The 18,327-nt window shown below is 32.7% G+C and overlaps 1 long non-coding RNA gene across 1 annotated transcript; it reads right to left on the bottom strand.

The window, feature by feature from the left end:
* Positions 1-10,093: 10,093 nt before the first annotated feature.
* Positions 10,094-12,394, bottom strand: LOC127115527 (uncharacterized). Its single transcript, XR_007800762.1, has 2 exons — positions 11,916-12,394; positions 10,094-10,419 (listed from the first exon to the last, which is right to left on the bottom strand). It is a non-coding gene; the product is annotated as an uncharacterized LOC127115527 (long non-coding RNA).
* Between the last annotated feature and the right edge of the window lie 5,933 nt (positions 12,395-18,327).

An 18,327-nucleotide genomic window follows, 5' to 3' on the forward strand; every position in this document is an offset into this window, starting at 1 on the left:
TGCTTATTACTAAAAACAAAACAAAAGATCACAATTAAAATCATATTCAGAAAATTCATAATAATACTATAAAATTGATACAAACACAACAATTTCAAACAAACACTACAAAACTCTAAAAATAAATTTTTTGCCATTAACACAATCTCAAACTCAATAAAGTAATAATATATTTTTTACTCTTATTACAATAATAAAAATAAATTATAAATTCATAAAGATTAACATTAAAAAATTTACCTTTTAAAAGATCAACAATGAAGAAGAAGCTAGAAACAGAAAGACACTTTGTAGTCAGAGAATAAGGAGTGGGAGAAAGAAGAATACGAAAAGTGCCTTGTTTCTATTTGGGAAGAGTAAAAAAGAATTAATAGGAATATGAAAAAAAAATAGGAGTTAAATTTTTTAATTATATTTAAAGAATTTATTTTATTTTAAAGGCATATGGATGTGTGTGATACTCCTAATCATTTTATTAAGTGGGGGCATTATTAACTTTTCTTCCTAATTTTTAGGATATTAAATTATTAATATATTATCTATATTATTAAATATTAATCAAAGAAGAATATGGTGGGGGTATGATATATATATATATATATATATACATGTCATCACGGTTGGTAATGTCAACCGTTGTGAAAGGCATTGTATTTCATCACGGTTTTTGAATACAACCGTAGTGAAATAGTTTACCCATATATAAGTGAATTAACTCTCGCTTCTTGACAGTATCATCATATCTCTCAAAGCAAAATCGTAGTACATATTTTCTCTCTTCTTCCCAACTAGCTTTCGTACTCTATAATATAACCTCAATCTCGTTCTTCATGCATAAAGGTATTGTTCTTCTTCTTCATCGTTTTCGTATATGTTGTTATATTTTACATGATTTTCTTCTTGTTCGTGAGTTTATGAGTTTTTTTGTTGTTGTTGTTGTTATTGATGAATATAGATAAATGTTAGTTGACATGATTTTCATATTATTTACTTCAGTTTCACATCTTTTTCCATATTCTCTCTTATTCGTGTATGTTGTTGTTATGTTGATTTTATTGTTATGTATATTGATAAATTTTTATTGGATTACAATGTACTGCTAGTTTATGTTAACATATTATTTTTTCATGGTATTTGTAAAATTACGATTAATTTGTGTTGATACGAAGAAAAAATATAAGAGAGGATGAAACTGAAGTGAAAGATGCAAACTAGTGTGATAGACCTGGAATGACATTCATTCAAATTTAACACAAGTTTTCAGTTTTCTCCTCAGTTTCATCCTTCTTTCATTTTGCAAGTTTGCATACTATGAGTGTGGTTCACACAGGGAAGAAGCCACTCATACTATCATGTGGGCCTATGTCCCAACCAATATTTTAGTTACATATACTAATATGAAATATCGACATACACATGTTTCTTCTATTCATGTATTATATGTTGAATGAACAATGCTAGTTTAATATATAAGTTAATGTGAAATGAACAATGCTAGTTTAATATATAAGTTAACGCCAATTATAAAATACAGTTGATTTAATATTTTAATATTTAATTCCTACTTCAAGATACATACTAATATACATGTGAGTTTAATGATAAAGTTATATTGAGTGTCATGGATTTGATGTCAATATTTATGTTAATTGTTTATGTTGAATTCTTCAGAATTAAAATTTATTAAATAATATAAACATTTTATTTAATATAACACATAGTTAATTATATATTTAAGCAAGACAATCGCTAATTATGAATTCTAGAAATTACTCTTTTCTATCAATATTTGAATAGAATATGTTTACTTATTTATGTTTTATAATATATAAACTATAACATGTATTCTATTAATAAATAATTTATAGTAGTGTCAACAAAATTTATCATAAATTATAAACTATAACATGTACTTTATCAATTAATAATTTATAATAGTTTAAGAAAATTGATAAATGTTGATATCTTGAATCTTAAATTTCATAATTGTATATGTCTGATAACTATTATCATTTTGTGTACGGACTAAAAAACTATTATATTAATAATATTTTTTAAATAAATATTATATAATTTACATATAAAACTAATATATTATACTTTAAATATAATTTAATTGGTATGTAATATAAAATGATTTACATATATATTATTATGTCTCCTAAATGTAAATGTTTGTGAAAATATATTTTTAATAAAATATGACAATGACAAAATGATAATAAAAAACAATTTAATATATGTAAGATCGAATTGAATGCTCCCATACTTTAAATTTTTTGGCTCAGCCCCTGGGTTCACATGATGATTTGTCTTAATTTTCCATGATTTTTTTCAATTAAAGGGATGTATATTGTTGATAAATGTTATTGTATGTTGTTGATGTTGTTTTGTGTTGTTTGTTAATAAATGGTTTTTCATGTGTAACTAGCAAGTGTTTATGGTTCTTTACTTATCATTGATGCAACTGGTTGTATGAACATGGATCTAAGAGAGTTGTGAAATTGTGTTTACCGTGGAAGTATTATATGAGTCTTTCATATAATATTCTCATAGTGAACATATGTTTTCTACTCTCCTTTCTACTTTATCCTCTTCATAGCTTACATGAATGGTTAGTTATCAAGTGCTCCCAATCTATGTTAATTAATTGATGTTTTTGTTGATAAATATTGTTAGTGAGTTTGTTATATCATATGTGATTGCTTGTTTCACTAACACTCCCCCCATTAAACTTGCATTCACTTAAATAGATTTTTGAAATAATGATTAGAAAAATTATATAATTCTTGAAAATCAACTTAGACGATCCAATATTTATCGAATTGCATTCATCTTATAATTAATGATTTCCTCTTTAGCCTATAGAATTTGATTCAATGCCACAAATTCTTCAAAATAATAATAAATTGATGTCATTCAGAGTCTTTCACACAAAATTTAATGTTTGCAAAATAAATTAGAAAATAAAGAGGGAATCAAACTTTGTGTGAAAGACTTAAAAGTCATCCATTCATCATCATTACTTTGAAGAATTTGAGATTGAATCAAATTATATGAGTTAATGAGGAAATCGTGAATTACAAAATGCATGCAATTAGAAAAATATTGGACTATTTAAATTTTTTTTCAAGAATAATTTAATTTTTCTGATTATCATCTCAAAAATCTATTTGAATGGTGGTATATGGTTAATGAGGGGCAAGGAAAAACAAGCAATCCTATATTTTATAATAAACTTTTATATATAACACCACAGTTGGAAAATATAACAGTGGTGAAATGTTATTTTTATGCACTTTAATTTGGTTGCAAATGGGTATCGAACCCATAACCCTATATTTATGACAACGGTTGTTTAAGCCAACTATTGTGATAGGTAGCACATTACATAATTTATCACAACGGTTGGGTGCCCATGGTTGAAAACAACGAATTTACAACAACACCCTACTTCATCATGGTTGGTCAGACGTGATGATATCCCTTTTGCAACATTGGTGCAAGTGTTTTTCCGTAGTAGTGATCAATTAGATATGGCCATGCTTTTTGAAATGTACTCTGCATCACAAATGATCATTCCCTGGCCAAGGGTAGAGGATCCCTGTCACTTTACCTGAGGTAAAAGCTCTGATCGACATCTTCAGGCTCCATCACTCACGTATCTTGGATTGGCTAGATTCGAAGAAGGGAGGAGTGTGTCAGCTATGCATGAGTGATTGTAGTTATTTGATAAAGGGTATTTAACTATTGTAGGCAGACATGCAAAGCATTTCCAAAAACACCCATAGGAAATTTGGTTGATGTAGTCGGGGGTGCAAATCGACTTCGACAGCTCCCCCAGACTCTTTAGGTGTGCTCAATGATGTGGGGATTCAATTTCTTTATTCAGACGTACAAAACGTCTCAGACAACACCCCTGGAACCTTTAGGCGTGCTCGATGATATGGGGATTTGATTGCTTTATCTGAACATACAAAGCATCTCTGATAGCACTCCTAAAATCTTAAGGCATACTCGACGCTGTGAGGATTTGATTGCTTTAGTCAGACGTACAAAGCGTCTCCTACAACATCCATGAAATCTTTAGGCACACTCGGTCTTATGGGGATTTGATTGCTTTAGTCAGACATGTAAATAGTTTCCGACAACATCCATGAAACCTTTAGGTGTGCTCGGCGCTGTGAGGATTTGATTTCTTTAGTCGGACGTGCAAAGTGTATCTTATAGCACCCCTAAAATCTTTAGACGCACTCGACATTATGGGGATTTGATTGCTTTAGTTGGACGTACAAAGCATCTCTGATAACAACCCTGAAATACTTAGCATGGGCATCAACTATGCTGGTTGTACCCTAGTTTACTATTACGTGCATTCACACTATGATGCCCTAAAGAGAGGACAAAGCATAGAGCAGGGTAGAAAAAATACAATAGCAATACATATATGTATATAGTTCACAATTATTTTAGTAATTGCAGCTAGGAAATATATTTACAAATACATTAATTAAATCCTGCGGCCGACCGCAAGTGTATACTGATCTCTTGCTCTAGGATGTGTTTTATCCGGGCGGTGTGACCTACAATTGATCTGGAAGAATGGGTCATCATCTTGGGAGATGATCGGACTTTGACGAATGTGCCTTGTTCTGCTTCCCAGGGTCGAGGTAGATCAACGCCTCTAGACTTGAAGCTCTCTTTGGGATATCTAAATTGCTTGGGTTTTTGGCTGGGAACCGTCAAGATTCTGGCTTGTTCACTCCCTTCTCAAACAGAACCCGAGAGCTAATCTTATGAATATGTCTATTTGAAGTGTTAGACGATAGTCATAGGTGTAAACTAGTTGGTTTCTGACGATCGGGACACAAAATATCTTTCACTGTGCCATTCTAGTGGACCCCTATTTCTCCCGGTCGGCAAAACCCTGATGCATCCGATGGAAATCCTACGGTATCCATGGGATGCACCCCAGTATTTGATCGGTCCCCTATGTTAACTATCAACTTGTGATAACAGGGTACTATTAACTATGAACTTGCGTTACATGTTTGATTCTTCTTTTATGACCATCCCAGGCGGTCATAGTGGAAAGTGTCGGATTCTCCGTCCGATAAAGGGTTTGCAAGTTTTGCACTTGACTTTCTTGGGAACCATATTTAGTCCTTGGTGTAACCCTAGGTCTGTGCCCAAAGGACTTCTTCTCGCTAATTTGCGGCATTCTTGATGGATTAAAGATCCGGTCTCTAACATATTGGGACGAAGACGGTGATTTAGCAGACCGACTATGGCAGATCATTGCATTCTCCTTCGAACATTTCTTAATTTTAAATCTTGAGAAGGTATCACAAGGTGAATTAGGGAATTGCAGAAACCAGAAGTTGACTCACTTTGGATTCGGTGGCCTTAGGAGTGTGAGTGCACTATCTTTTTAGAAATGTTTTGAATGGTGTGAAAACTATGACACTTAGTATTTGTGTATATTGGAACTTATCATATATGTCTAGATGTGCATTTTCATCTTAGGATACTTAAAATTAGGTTAGAAATATTTTTACAAGTTAAAATTGAGTTACTATGTGAAAAACTAGGTTAGAGGTCGACACATCCAAGCCATAGGTCGACACATACTAAAGGTTTTACAAAACCAAAGTTGATGACTTCTATGTGTCGACACACAAGCTCATTAAGTCGACACATAACATGTTTAGGTTGACACATGCCCACTTGAGGTCGACGCATGTTGAGTCTTTGGCAAAACCAAAGTCTCTACTTGCTTGAGTTAGACACCTAAGCTGTCTTAGGTCGGCACATAGAAGCTAAAATGCTTTTATGGGTCGACACGCTCATATCTTAGGTCGACACATATTGTTTTGAAAATTCTAAACTTATAAATTTTATAAATTTTGTGTTATATATATATATATATATATATATATATATATAATATATATATATATATATATATATATATATTATAATATATATATATATATATATATATATATATATATATATATATTATATATATATATATATATATATTCATGCATCTTTGTCAAAACATTGAAACCAAAGAATTTACAAAGATTTTCTTATCATCTTTAACCTTTTTCTATGCATACACATAACAATTACACATAATGATTTTTGTTGGGTGCCATCTAGATACAAGTTTGATAAGGTCCAATTTAGGATTTGTAAAATCAAATTGGTTTGAGATTTATTTGAGGGTTTCATTGATAAAACTATTTTGGGTTTTTCCTTCAAGATCAAGTGTGATTTGAGCAGTTTCTGGCATAAGATTTTGCAAGTTGGATTCAACCTAGTGAAAACTTTGAAGGAAAAGTTTCTCTCAAAGAAGTAGCCGAACTGGAGGATCACCGGGAAATCTTGGGACACTTGATCTTGCTTAAGATCAAGGAAAGAGAAGAATATATAATCAACATAAAATTTGGGATTTAGGGGTTTGAATTTCTATTTATTTCTTGTATTCCACATTTGCAAAGGTTATTGAATATCTCAATTCCATTTGGAATTGTGGGCAATCGTACCCATAGTGAGGATAATTAGGGAACTTCCTAAACAAATTCTTCTTTCTCTCTCTCTCTCTCTCTCTCTCTCTCTCTCTCTCTCTCTTTATATATATATATATATAATATATATATATATATATATATATATATATATATATATATATATATATATATATATTTCATAATTTGTTCACATACTTTCTTTAAAATTTATGAACTCATTTAGTGTGCAAGTTTTCACATATTGATAGTTCCTTTGGTGTTGACATATCGCAAACTGTTTTTTGTTAAGATGATTGTAATCCATAAACTTGCAATTGGATTTTCACATCAATAACATAAAGGAAAAATTAGCTTGGTGTTTATTGCACACCAAGTGTTTGACAAATTGTCTTAGTCAATTTTTGTTTCATAATTTCATTGGAAATTGATTATCAAAGTGTAAAATTAATCAAATGATGTTTTAAAAAACATATAGATTTGTTTTCTCATCATTGTGATATGATAATTTCATTTTGTTACGATTTAATATGAATATTTGATTCTTCCGATAACAGTTTGAGATAAATGAGTGTTGATCCGAAACCCTTTCGCTTGCCATAGAAAGTAATTTTAAAAACTGATTTTTAATCAAAGTTTTATTTGCGATCTATTCACCCCCTTCTAGATCGTTTCCCTCGTCTAACGAGCGGTATCACGAGCACCGGTTTATCTTGTGCTTTGAAGTCTCTTATTAGATTATGGCTTTTGAACCTAAAAAAGCGTATAATAGAGCGCATGTTTTCAATAGTGAAAACTATGGTTATTCGAAAGATTATATGTGTGTCCATATAAACTCTATTGATAGAAATGTATGGAACATAATCCAAAATGGTCCTTTTGAAATTACTATGACAAATGCGGATGGTGTTGTTGTACCTAAACCAGAAGCACAATGAAACACAAATGATGAGAAAAAGTGGTTATGTGATTGTAAAGCAAGGAATATTCACATATCAACTTTAGGAGTTGATGAATATTACTATGTTTCTCATTGTACAACCGCTAAAGCTATGTAGGGCTCATTGCAAGTTTCCCATGAGGGCACAAATGAAGTTAAACAAGCTAGAATCAATAATTTGAACCAAGAGTTTGAACTCTTTCATATGAAGCATGATGAAACCATTTCCAATATGGAAAAGAGGTTCACTCATCTTGTAAACCATTTGAATGCACTTGGTAAGTCGGTTTCTAATGAAATTGCTACTAATAAAAGTTTAAGATGTCTTAATAGGTAATGGCAACCTAAGGTCACATCAATCAAGGAAGCTAACAACCTCTTGACATTAGACATTACTACTTTATTTGGAAAGCTTTAAGAACATGAGCAAGAGCTTGTTTGCTTGGAGAAACATGAGAAGAAGCTTATGAAAAAGAAGAAGAAAGAAAAGGAGGTAGATAAGAAGTCAATTGATCTAGTGGATTCTAGTTCTAAGTCCTCTACTATAGAGCAAGATTATAATAGAATGGCGAGTGTTCAAATGATAAAGAAATGAGGTTGTTCGTTAAAAAGGACCATAAGTACATTAAGATAAATGGAGTGAAGCATTCCGACAAGAATCTCATCAACTATAGAAGGCAATCAAATACCTCAAAGCAAGATGATAATAAGAAGGAAAAATACAAAGATTCATGCTATAATCGTGGAAGAGCCGAACATTTTAAGATGGGTTATCAATTGCTTAAAAAGGATAAAGGAAATGGCCAACAAGAGAAGTCTAGCAAGCCTATAAGAGCATACACCGCATGGGAAAGTGATAGTGAATCCTCAAATGAGGGTAGCTCAAGTGAAAGTTATGAAATGGAAAATCTTTGCCTCATGGCCAATCATAAGAAAAAGAATGTAAGTCATTCCAAATATGAACCTATTGATAAAATGTCTTATTTTGATTTACAAATTACTTTTGAGAATCTACATGGTGAATCCATAGAAGCTTGTAAAAGGTTGGCTTCAAATAAAAGAATATTTTCATTCTTAGAATCCAAAGTTTTAGAAATGAAAAAAAATGGAATCTCTTAAGCAAACCATATTAGAAGCTCCAAAAGTTAATGTTGAGGATGATAAATCTTCTTGGTTTGGTTGTGAAACTTGTTACATTTGGCAAAAAGAAGTTATAACTCTAAAAGCCAAATAGACCAAAGTTTTAGAACCAAATGTTATCTCCGTTATTGATCCAATAAAATATAAAACATCTTTAAACATACCGTACAAAAAGTACATATTTGTTGTAAGGGAATCAAATAGATAAAGTCACTCTCATCATCACTTGACTTATCACTATTTTTGCAAGAAAGGTCATACCATTTCAAAATGAAAATTTAGGAGATAATTGGTTCCTAAAGGTGTATTTCAATGGTTTCCCAAGTGCAACAATGTTTCCACTCACTCTCAAGGATCTAATGAAAATTGGGTACCTATTACTCTTGTTTAATCTTGTAGGTTGAATATCTTGACGTCATGGAAAGAATGTGGTTTCTTGATAGCGGATGCGCAAGGCATATGACATGTGACATTTTCCTATTCATTGACTTCACGCCAAAGAAAAAGGTCTATGTGACCTACAAAGACAACAATAAGGGTGCTATACTTGGTAAAGGTAGTGTAGGTAATCTATCTTCTACTATTATCTATGATATTATACTTGTTGAAGGTCTTAAACATAATCTACTTGGCATTAGTCAACTATGCGACAAAGGCTATAAAATAGCTTTCATAAATAATTGTTGCATGATTGAACATAATGAAAAGAAAGATTACTCGTTTAAGGACTTAAGGGTAAATAATATTTATATGCTCAATAAGAATGATGTATCATTGACAAGTACTAAGTCTTTAGTAACCATGAGTGAAAACTCTTGGTTATAGAATAGACCCTTATCCCATGTCAACTTTGATTTACTAAACAAAATTGTCTTAAAGGATCTAGTTATTGGTCTACTAAAATTAAATTTTCAAAAAACCAATATATCATACTCCCAAATTTGCCCAACCTTTTTCCCAATTTCCATCTTGCTCTTGGTCCATGGTTCATCTTCAGATTCTGCATACTCATTGTCATTTAGGTCATTTATTTACCATTGCATTTTTTCAAATTTCATCATTTGATTCAAAGGTTCCTTCTTATTTAAGATACAAGATACTGAGTTATTGGTTTGCAAGCTTGTGTTCATTATGCTTCATTTTGGCTTTTGGCCATAGTCACAACAAATTTTGGTTGGTCATTCTCTTGGATCAAGTCTTCATGGAAACCTAACCATTGGTCTTTGATCTTTGATCATATTGACTACATCATGACATTGCAATTTGAGGTCACTTGCAAGTTTTACTTTGGTCAAAGTCCACCATGGATGGTTGACTTTTTGTTGACCATTCTTTGTTGAGATCTTACATAATTTGTTTGGCTATTTGTTTTGGATTCAAGGCATAACTTGGTGAATGGGAGTTTATTCAAATCAAGTTCAAATTCAAGAAGTTCATATTTTCAAAAGGGCATAATTTGGAGGAAAAGATTCTTAACTTGCATAACAAGTCACACAATTCATTTAAAAGGACTAATTTCTATTACAAAGTCATGAAAAACATTACAAAAAGTCCTAAAGCAAATTATATATAATAAAACCTACATTTGACCTAGAGTTGACTTTTGTTAGATGTTGACTTTTTGTTCAGACTGTTCACTAAAGTCAAACCGACTCCTAAGTCTACTTTGGTCTTTATCCCATAAATCTTCTACCCTTGTGCCTCCAAGTGCTTAATTGACTTCAATATTCTTCATGTCCATTTTGTCAACTTTCATGCCCTGACCAAATCTTCATGAATGATGCTTCATGATCAGCATAAGCACTAGCCATGTAGTAATGCAACCAAATTCAGTACACACATACAAATTAAGACCATGATATTCAACACATACACATGACATACACAATGCAAAATAACAGTCAATTCACCCAGTACATAATCAAACAAGGCATGACTACTCATAACAACAAGCCAACGTGACACCTTACATGTATATATTAGCCTAACCAAGACAACAATTCATTCTCCTAACAATGGCCATTCAATAGCATAACAGTTCCCACATTAACCTCCATTGACCCATTTTATTTTCAAAATGTTTCACAAGTTGCTAACAGTTCCATCGATTAAAAAAAAACTCCATGACAACCCAAGTTTAATAACAATGCAATGTTACATAATAGTTCAAGAAATTAAAAGAATCATAGTCATTCACCTAACTTATCCTAATTTCAAAACCAATTAGCACACCACCTAACAGTTAAGCTATTCAATCTAATATAATCAATTGATCAACAAACCAACTAACAGTCATAACAATCAACTAATCATTTCCTAACAATTATAACAAATCAACATTGATCTAATCATTAAAATTCATTTAACAATTCAAGTAGCATTGATTTTCACATCACTTCAAACTACTTTCCACTACAACAGTTCAAATTAAACAAACTTCATAGTGTTTCAATTCATTGCTAACTAACCTGATTTCAATTCACTAAGAACTCTAATACTAATTTCTTATTTTCATGACATGTCTAACATGTTCTATTAACAATTCAAACATAATTACTCTAAATTTTCTTCTAACCAAATTAAATAACTCTAATTGTCATCAACTAAAATGAGAGTCTCCAGTCCAGCTAGCAATAACATCAACAATTAACATTTCAATGAAAAATCAATTAACATAACACCTAACTAACTTTTCATCACTAACTCTCACTAACGAATTTCAACATAACTATTCTAACTAATTGTTAATTGTTAACTAGTTTTGTTCATATCAACTAACTAACAGTCAAACTCAAATCATAACTAACTTCTTATTAAGCAATTTTCCTAACTTCCAATTGAACTCCTAACTTCAATATCTTCTAAAACTCAAAGAACTAACTGACACTAATAACAAGTTAACTATGTTAATTCATCTAACATATTTCCTCATGAAATCACTTAACCCTAACAACTATCCTAACTTTCAACAAACTCTCCTCTAATTGACCTAAACTACTGCACAATCATTCATCTATATAATCACACTCCATCTTAAATTTTAAGGAAGGGGATTCATTCTGCAAATTCACACTCTCAATCACTCTCTTTCGCTGCATTCAATCTCTCTCTCACCTCGCACTCAAAGCTCCAACATTGTTGAGCAAGCATCACATTAAAGCTTACTACAACTAAGAATTATCCACACTACTTTACACTCTCGACACATGACATCAACAACAACACTAAGAATTCACCCTACGGACTAAGACTCAAGAAGAAGAAATTATGCAAGGAAAGTTGCAGTTTCAAATTGTTACCTGAATATCTCTGGTTTTCTATCTTTTTTAGCTTCATCTTCTTCAACTCCTATTATCTCCGGGGCTAATATCTTCCCTATAGGTAAGCTCTTTCCCCGTTCCTCTTTTATTCACTATGAAATAGTTACCACAATGTAGCCTTCAATGAGGGGAATCAAAGCCCCAAGGTGGAGTGGCTTGATTCCCCTCCATCTTCATTTAATTGTTGTTTAAAGTGTTAGGGTTCTTAAGCCAATTTTATGATTGAGGGATCTGCAGTAAGTTTTGTACGAAATTGACACAAGAAATGGAGATAGGAGTTTGAGAGGAGTTTATTGATGGTAGTAGGTAACCGTTCTGATCAGCTTCGCCGCCTCCGATGCGACGAAGCGATTTCTGTAGGTGGCGCAATATAGAGAGGTTAGTCAAGTTGAGTACCAAATGAAGTGATAAATCTAAACTCCCCACCCAGCCTTTTCCCATGCTTCGTCGGGCCTTTAAAGCCCTAATCCCAAGGGCTTTGCTCACTACACTCCTTATACTGCTGATACATACCTCCCTTCTGATTACTACAAGGAACAACAACATTAGGCCTTCATTCCATAAAGCCCAACTCCATTTCTTCTTGGACACACCCCTTGGTCCACTACACCGCCTTGCATAATGAAATTTAATTATTGTTTAATCATTTTTTCTTTTTTTTTAATTCTTTTTTGTCACACATTTTTTCATACACACAAAATACATAGAAAATGCACATAAATAAGTGTTATGATTTACTTCATTAGACCTTTATTAGATTCACATTTTAATTGGATTCATTTTTGTTAGAATTTAATTCCATTTAATTTAAATTCATATCACATTATAGATTATGGTTTATTCCAATTTTTGATGACTTTAGTTCTTAATTAAATCCATGTGCTTAATATGTTTTTAGCATGATCATTACCCTTTGATTAGTTGATCAAGTTCATTCTTGATCAATTAATTATACTTGATATTATACTTTGTATGACTTGTCCTAAACAATTGCATGCTCCCCATAGGATACATATCCAGTCAAGTGATCATAAGTCTCTTGATCACTTTATTGGGTTAGATTTTTTCATTTGCATCTGCCTTCAAGTCAATCTCAAAGCAAGATTTACATCCAAGACCCCGGAGACAGAAGGACATCAAGACTTGATCATTGTTGAGCTTCATCTAGTCAAGCACACCCTGACTTTGCAAAACAAAAAGATTATTCCATTCCTTCAAACACTTGATAGTTATAATGCGAATTATGTGCCACGATCCTTAAGCAACAAAGAATAATGAGAGGTATTATTCCTACCATTATTCTGAGTATCTTTGAATACAGGATGTTGGCCCCAGTTATTCAAAGTATTCATCTTCATTCGTAGGCTTTAGTGCAATTCAAATCAAATAACTTTCAAGCTTTCTTCTCCACAGACAACACTTCAACCATCAACATTAACAATACCTTTCTCTTTGGACCAAACATAATTATCTTTTGATATCCATACACTTCATGGGTTAATCACCTTCTCATGGTTAAACACCCATCTCTGAACCAAACCCCTCTTTGTGGGTTAATCACCTCTCATGGTTAAAACCCTTTTTTCATGCATTTCCATGTGGGCTATGTGCTTAGATAACTCTCATGCATTACTCTGTGAGCTCCGTGCTCATGCAACCTTCATGCATTGCCATGTGAGCTCTGTACTCAAGCATACCTTTTATTTCTTGCCCTACAAGCTCTATGCTTAGGAAACTCATGCATTGCCCTGTGAGGTCCGTGCTCAGGCAAATCATTCATGCACTGCAAGCTCCCTGCTCAGGAAACTCATGCATTTCCCTACGAGCTCCATGCTCGGGCAAATCGTTCATGCCCAATAAGCTTCGTGCTTAAGCAAACCCCTTTTCTTGTAGGTCTTGATCACCAGGATCTAGGAAAAACCCTACAACTTTGCATTGACTAATCACCATCTATTTGTTGAAGCCAAACTCTTTGGTTCAGACACACTTGTTCTATGGATTCAAACAACACAATCTTGGTCCAAACAATAACTTCACAACACCCAAATAACACTTTACTAATTTCACAACTCTTTTTCAATTCAAGCAACTCTTCCTCTTTTTCAATTCAATCAACCTATTTTTCTTTCAAACTCTTTTCAATCAAACAACTTTCTTTTCATAAAAAGAACTGTTATAATCTATTCCTTAGCAGTCAGACTAAAAGCTTAGAGCATCCGAACTAGGATCATATAAGCTAATGTCAAAATATTTCTAAGATACGATTATAATTGTTCCTTAAAAGCAACCAACACATCCGTATTTTCCACCACAAACTACAAATCTCTTATTTTCTCATTGCACTATGAGAATACGTAGGCACACGGGTTTGAATTCTTGGCGAACACATTAATTAATAAACGTATTTCCCCCCTTAATTAATCGCCTATAACCTTTATATAATAACATGCATTCGCGCAAATAACGATCAAAATGGTTCTTGTCGAGTATAACAGATGTGAGAGGTCCTAATACATTCCTCTTGTATAACCGACTTTCTTACCCTTTTTCTCTTCCCCTTGGGTTTTATCGATATTTTCCCTTTCCTTCGAGAATAAATAAAGTTCGGTGGTGACTCTATTGTATCTTCGCGTGTGCGATACGCTCAAGTATTTTTCCCGGTGCGACAAACCTATGTGACGCATGCCAAATGAGAAATCAAGCAAAATTCTCTTTTAAATCTAAAAATATTATTTCAATTTTTAGACCTCTTGAGCTTCTCCATACGTATATTTTTGGTTCTTAAAGGACAAAAAGCTTAGGTGGTAATTACTATGGTTTTGTTATTGTAGACGATTATTCTAGATTTTTTTGGACCATCTTTTTGCATAGTAAAGATAAAACTTTTTCAACTTTAACAAAGTTTGCAATGTTGTCCCAAAAATAAAATGAGCTTAAACATGGTTTCAATACGAAGCGATCATAGAGGTGAACTTGAAAACAACCTCTTTGAATATTATTGGGATAAATACAATATTAAACATAATTTTTCCGCTCAAAGGACTCCACAACAAAATGGTGTTATGGAGCGCGAAAACCAAAATTTAGAGAAGTTGGCAAGAACTATGATCAATGAGAGTAGTCAACCTAAATATTTTTGGGCCGATGCAATAAGCACAACGTGTTATGTTTTAAATAGGATATGTATAGTTCCTATTTTAAATAAAACACCTTATGAACTTCTCAAATATAGAAAACCAAATTTATCACATCTTCATGTCTTCAGATGTATGTATTTTGTATTGAATAATAGTAAGGACAACCTTGGAAATTTTGATTCGAAAGATGACAAAGATATCTTTCTTGGATACTCTCAGTCAAGCAAAGCCTATAGAGTGTATGACAAGAGTATGTGCATGTCACTTTTGATGAATCTTATATAATAAATATCGGGAAAGGTACTTCTTTTCATGACACGAGTGTATTTTCAGAAGACATACTCAAAGATGCCCAAGAAGGAATTGATCATCCTGAAGTGGTGAAACCTGAGAAAAAGGAAGTGACGAACCTGAAAAAGAGAAATAGGAAAGTATAACTAAAGCATACGATCTTCCCTTAGCTTGGAGGACTTCCAAAGACCATCCATTCAACAACATTTTGGGAGACATCACCAAATGCGTAACTATACGCTCTAAGATAAGTAATTTCAGTTATCACTTTGTATTTGTGTCTCAAATTGACCCTAAAAATGCAAAATATGCCTTAATTGATGAGCATTGGCTTATGGACATGCAAGATGAGTATGCGTGGGACCTTGTCCCACCTCTGTGAGATCATCAAGTTATAGGCACTAAGTAAGTTTTAGAAATAAATTGGATGAAAACGGAGTGATAATAAGGAACAAGGCTTGTCTAGTGGCTTAAGGATATAACCAAGAGGAGGGTATAGATTATGAGGAAACTTATTCTCCAGTTTCCCTCCAAGAGGCTGTACGTCTTTTACTAGCTTTTGCATGCTCTAAAGATTTCAAATTACTTCAAATGGACGTGAAAAGTGCTTTCCTTAATGGTTATATAAGTGAAGAAGTGTATGTCTCATAACCTCCCAGTTTTGAAAATCATGAGTATCCTAACCACATTTTAAAACTAAAACGAGCTTTGTATGGTCTCAAACAAGCCCATTGGGCTTGGTATGAGCGACTAAGTAAGTTTATACTTGATCAAGGATACTCTAGAGGGAAGGTTGATACAACACTTTTCACCAAATGTTAAGGAAAATATATTATCCTCGTTTAAATTTACGTTGATGATATCATATTTGGTTCCACTAACATGCAATTGGTTAAAGAGTTCTCAAAGCTAATGCAGGGCGAATTTGAGATGAGTCTAATGATATAGTTGAGTTACTTTCTTAGACTTCAAATCAAGCAGCTCAAAGAGGGGACGTTTGTGTGTCAAACTAAATATTGCCAAGAGTTTCTTAAGCATGCTAGATGCAAAGTTAATCAACACTCAAATGCTGACTAACAGTAACTTGGAGAGAGATGAAAGTGATAAGGATGTTAACGTTAAAAGGTATAGAGGTATAGAGGTATGATCGGATTTCTTTTATAGCTTACTGCATCTAGGCCTAATATTATGTTTAGTGTGTGCATGTGCGCTCGATATCAATCCACTCATAAGGAATCACATTTAAAGGTTGTAAAACGTATCCTTAGATATCATTATGATACATTTAAGTATGTGTTTTTGTTTTCCAGAGGTAGAGATTATAGTTTGGTTGGTTATTCTGATTCTTATTTGCTGGTTGAAAATCGGATAGGAAAACTACTAGTGGAACTTGCCACCTATTTTCAAAGTCCTTAGTTAGTTGGGAGAGCAAGAAGCAAATCTATGTTTATTTGTCAATTTCTGAGGCGGAATATGTCGCAACCGGTAGTTGTTGTGCTAAACTTTTATAGCTCAAACAACAACTATTTGACTTTGACATCAAACTTCAATGTATTACAATAATGTGCGATAATACTAGTGCGATTAACCTAACCGAAAACCCGGTGTTACAGTTTCGTACTAAACACATTGAGATACGTCACTATTTCTTATGCGACCATGTTGAAAAAGGCGATATCGTTTTTGAACATGGTGATAGCCAAAATCAACTTACGCACATTTTCATGAAACCTCTTGCGACTGAGCCATTTTTCAATATTCTACGGGAATTGGGAATTATCGATATCTCAAATATTTCCTAAATATTTTTTTGCATGCACTCTTTACACTTGCTTCAACTTTCATTAGAAAGTTCCATTTCATGCGAGTGTATCCTTTGTCTCTCATCCTATGAGGTAGGGTCGTTTCACTTATCTCTTTGTTCGTAAGTTTTCACTTCATGTGTTGTTTATATGTCTCTTATATATGATTGCATGTTTATGTTCCAAAAATGTGTGATACATTTCATGCATGCTCACTTCCAAAAATTTCATTGTTAAACCATGTGTGTTTCAATCTATATGTTTATAGCGACTTCATGTTATTATGTCATTATCATATGTGTTTCATGTTATTATATCTTCACATTAGAAGTATTTTTGAAGCTATTAATGTTTGAGCATGTTATTTATAGAATTTTGTATGAAAAAAATACATTTTTGCATGAATTTTCCCAAGTCTACAATGTATGTCTTAACTCAATCCTTTAGAGGTCAACCTAAAGCCTTCAAACTTTAATATTTTTCAATTTGTACAATACGTGTCGACACATAAATACTATAGGTTGACTCATAACATCAAAATTTCACAATCTTTCACCTCTATTCAATATAGGTCGATGCATACCTCGTATATGTTGACTCATACAATTTTTAAATTTCTTTTTCTTTAAGGATTTTGAGGTCGATGCCTTAGATACACAGGTCGACGCATACGACCTCATGTCTATTTTTCTTCTTCTTTCCACACATTTGTCCCCTTACCTTCTCATTTATTTCCCTTTTTTGAAATCTCTTCATTTTCTAGAAAACCTAGAATACTTTTTCCCTTTACTAGAAAAACCTTTTCATTTATTCCACTCCATTACACCACACTTAATTCATTCTTCATAAAACCCCATCATTTTCCATCTCAAATTCTCACTTGTTTTTTTCTACTCTTCTCTTCTTTGTGTGTTTAGAAACAAATTTTCATAGTCTGCGTTAGTGGGTATCTCATATATCAATCAAACTCTTAACCTTCTCTTTCATACATTTCATCAAACACATACTGTGCATACTCTTGTGTACGAATTTCATGGATCCTAAGGTAAACAAGGGAAAAATGTTATGGGTGCATCCTCTTCCAGATCGGTAAGCCCTATTTCAATTTTACGCCCTACATGTGTTGAAGAATTTCATAAGAATTTCAGAATAGGATTGTCA

The sequence above is a fragment of the Lathyrus oleraceus genome, chromosome 1 (genome assembly GCF_024323335.1).
Source record: "Lathyrus oleraceus cultivar Zhongwan6 chromosome 1, CAAS_Psat_ZW6_1.0, whole genome shotgun sequence".
In the NCBI taxonomy this organism is placed as follows: domain Eukaryota; kingdom Viridiplantae; phylum Streptophyta; class Magnoliopsida; order Fabales; family Fabaceae; genus Lathyrus; species Lathyrus oleraceus.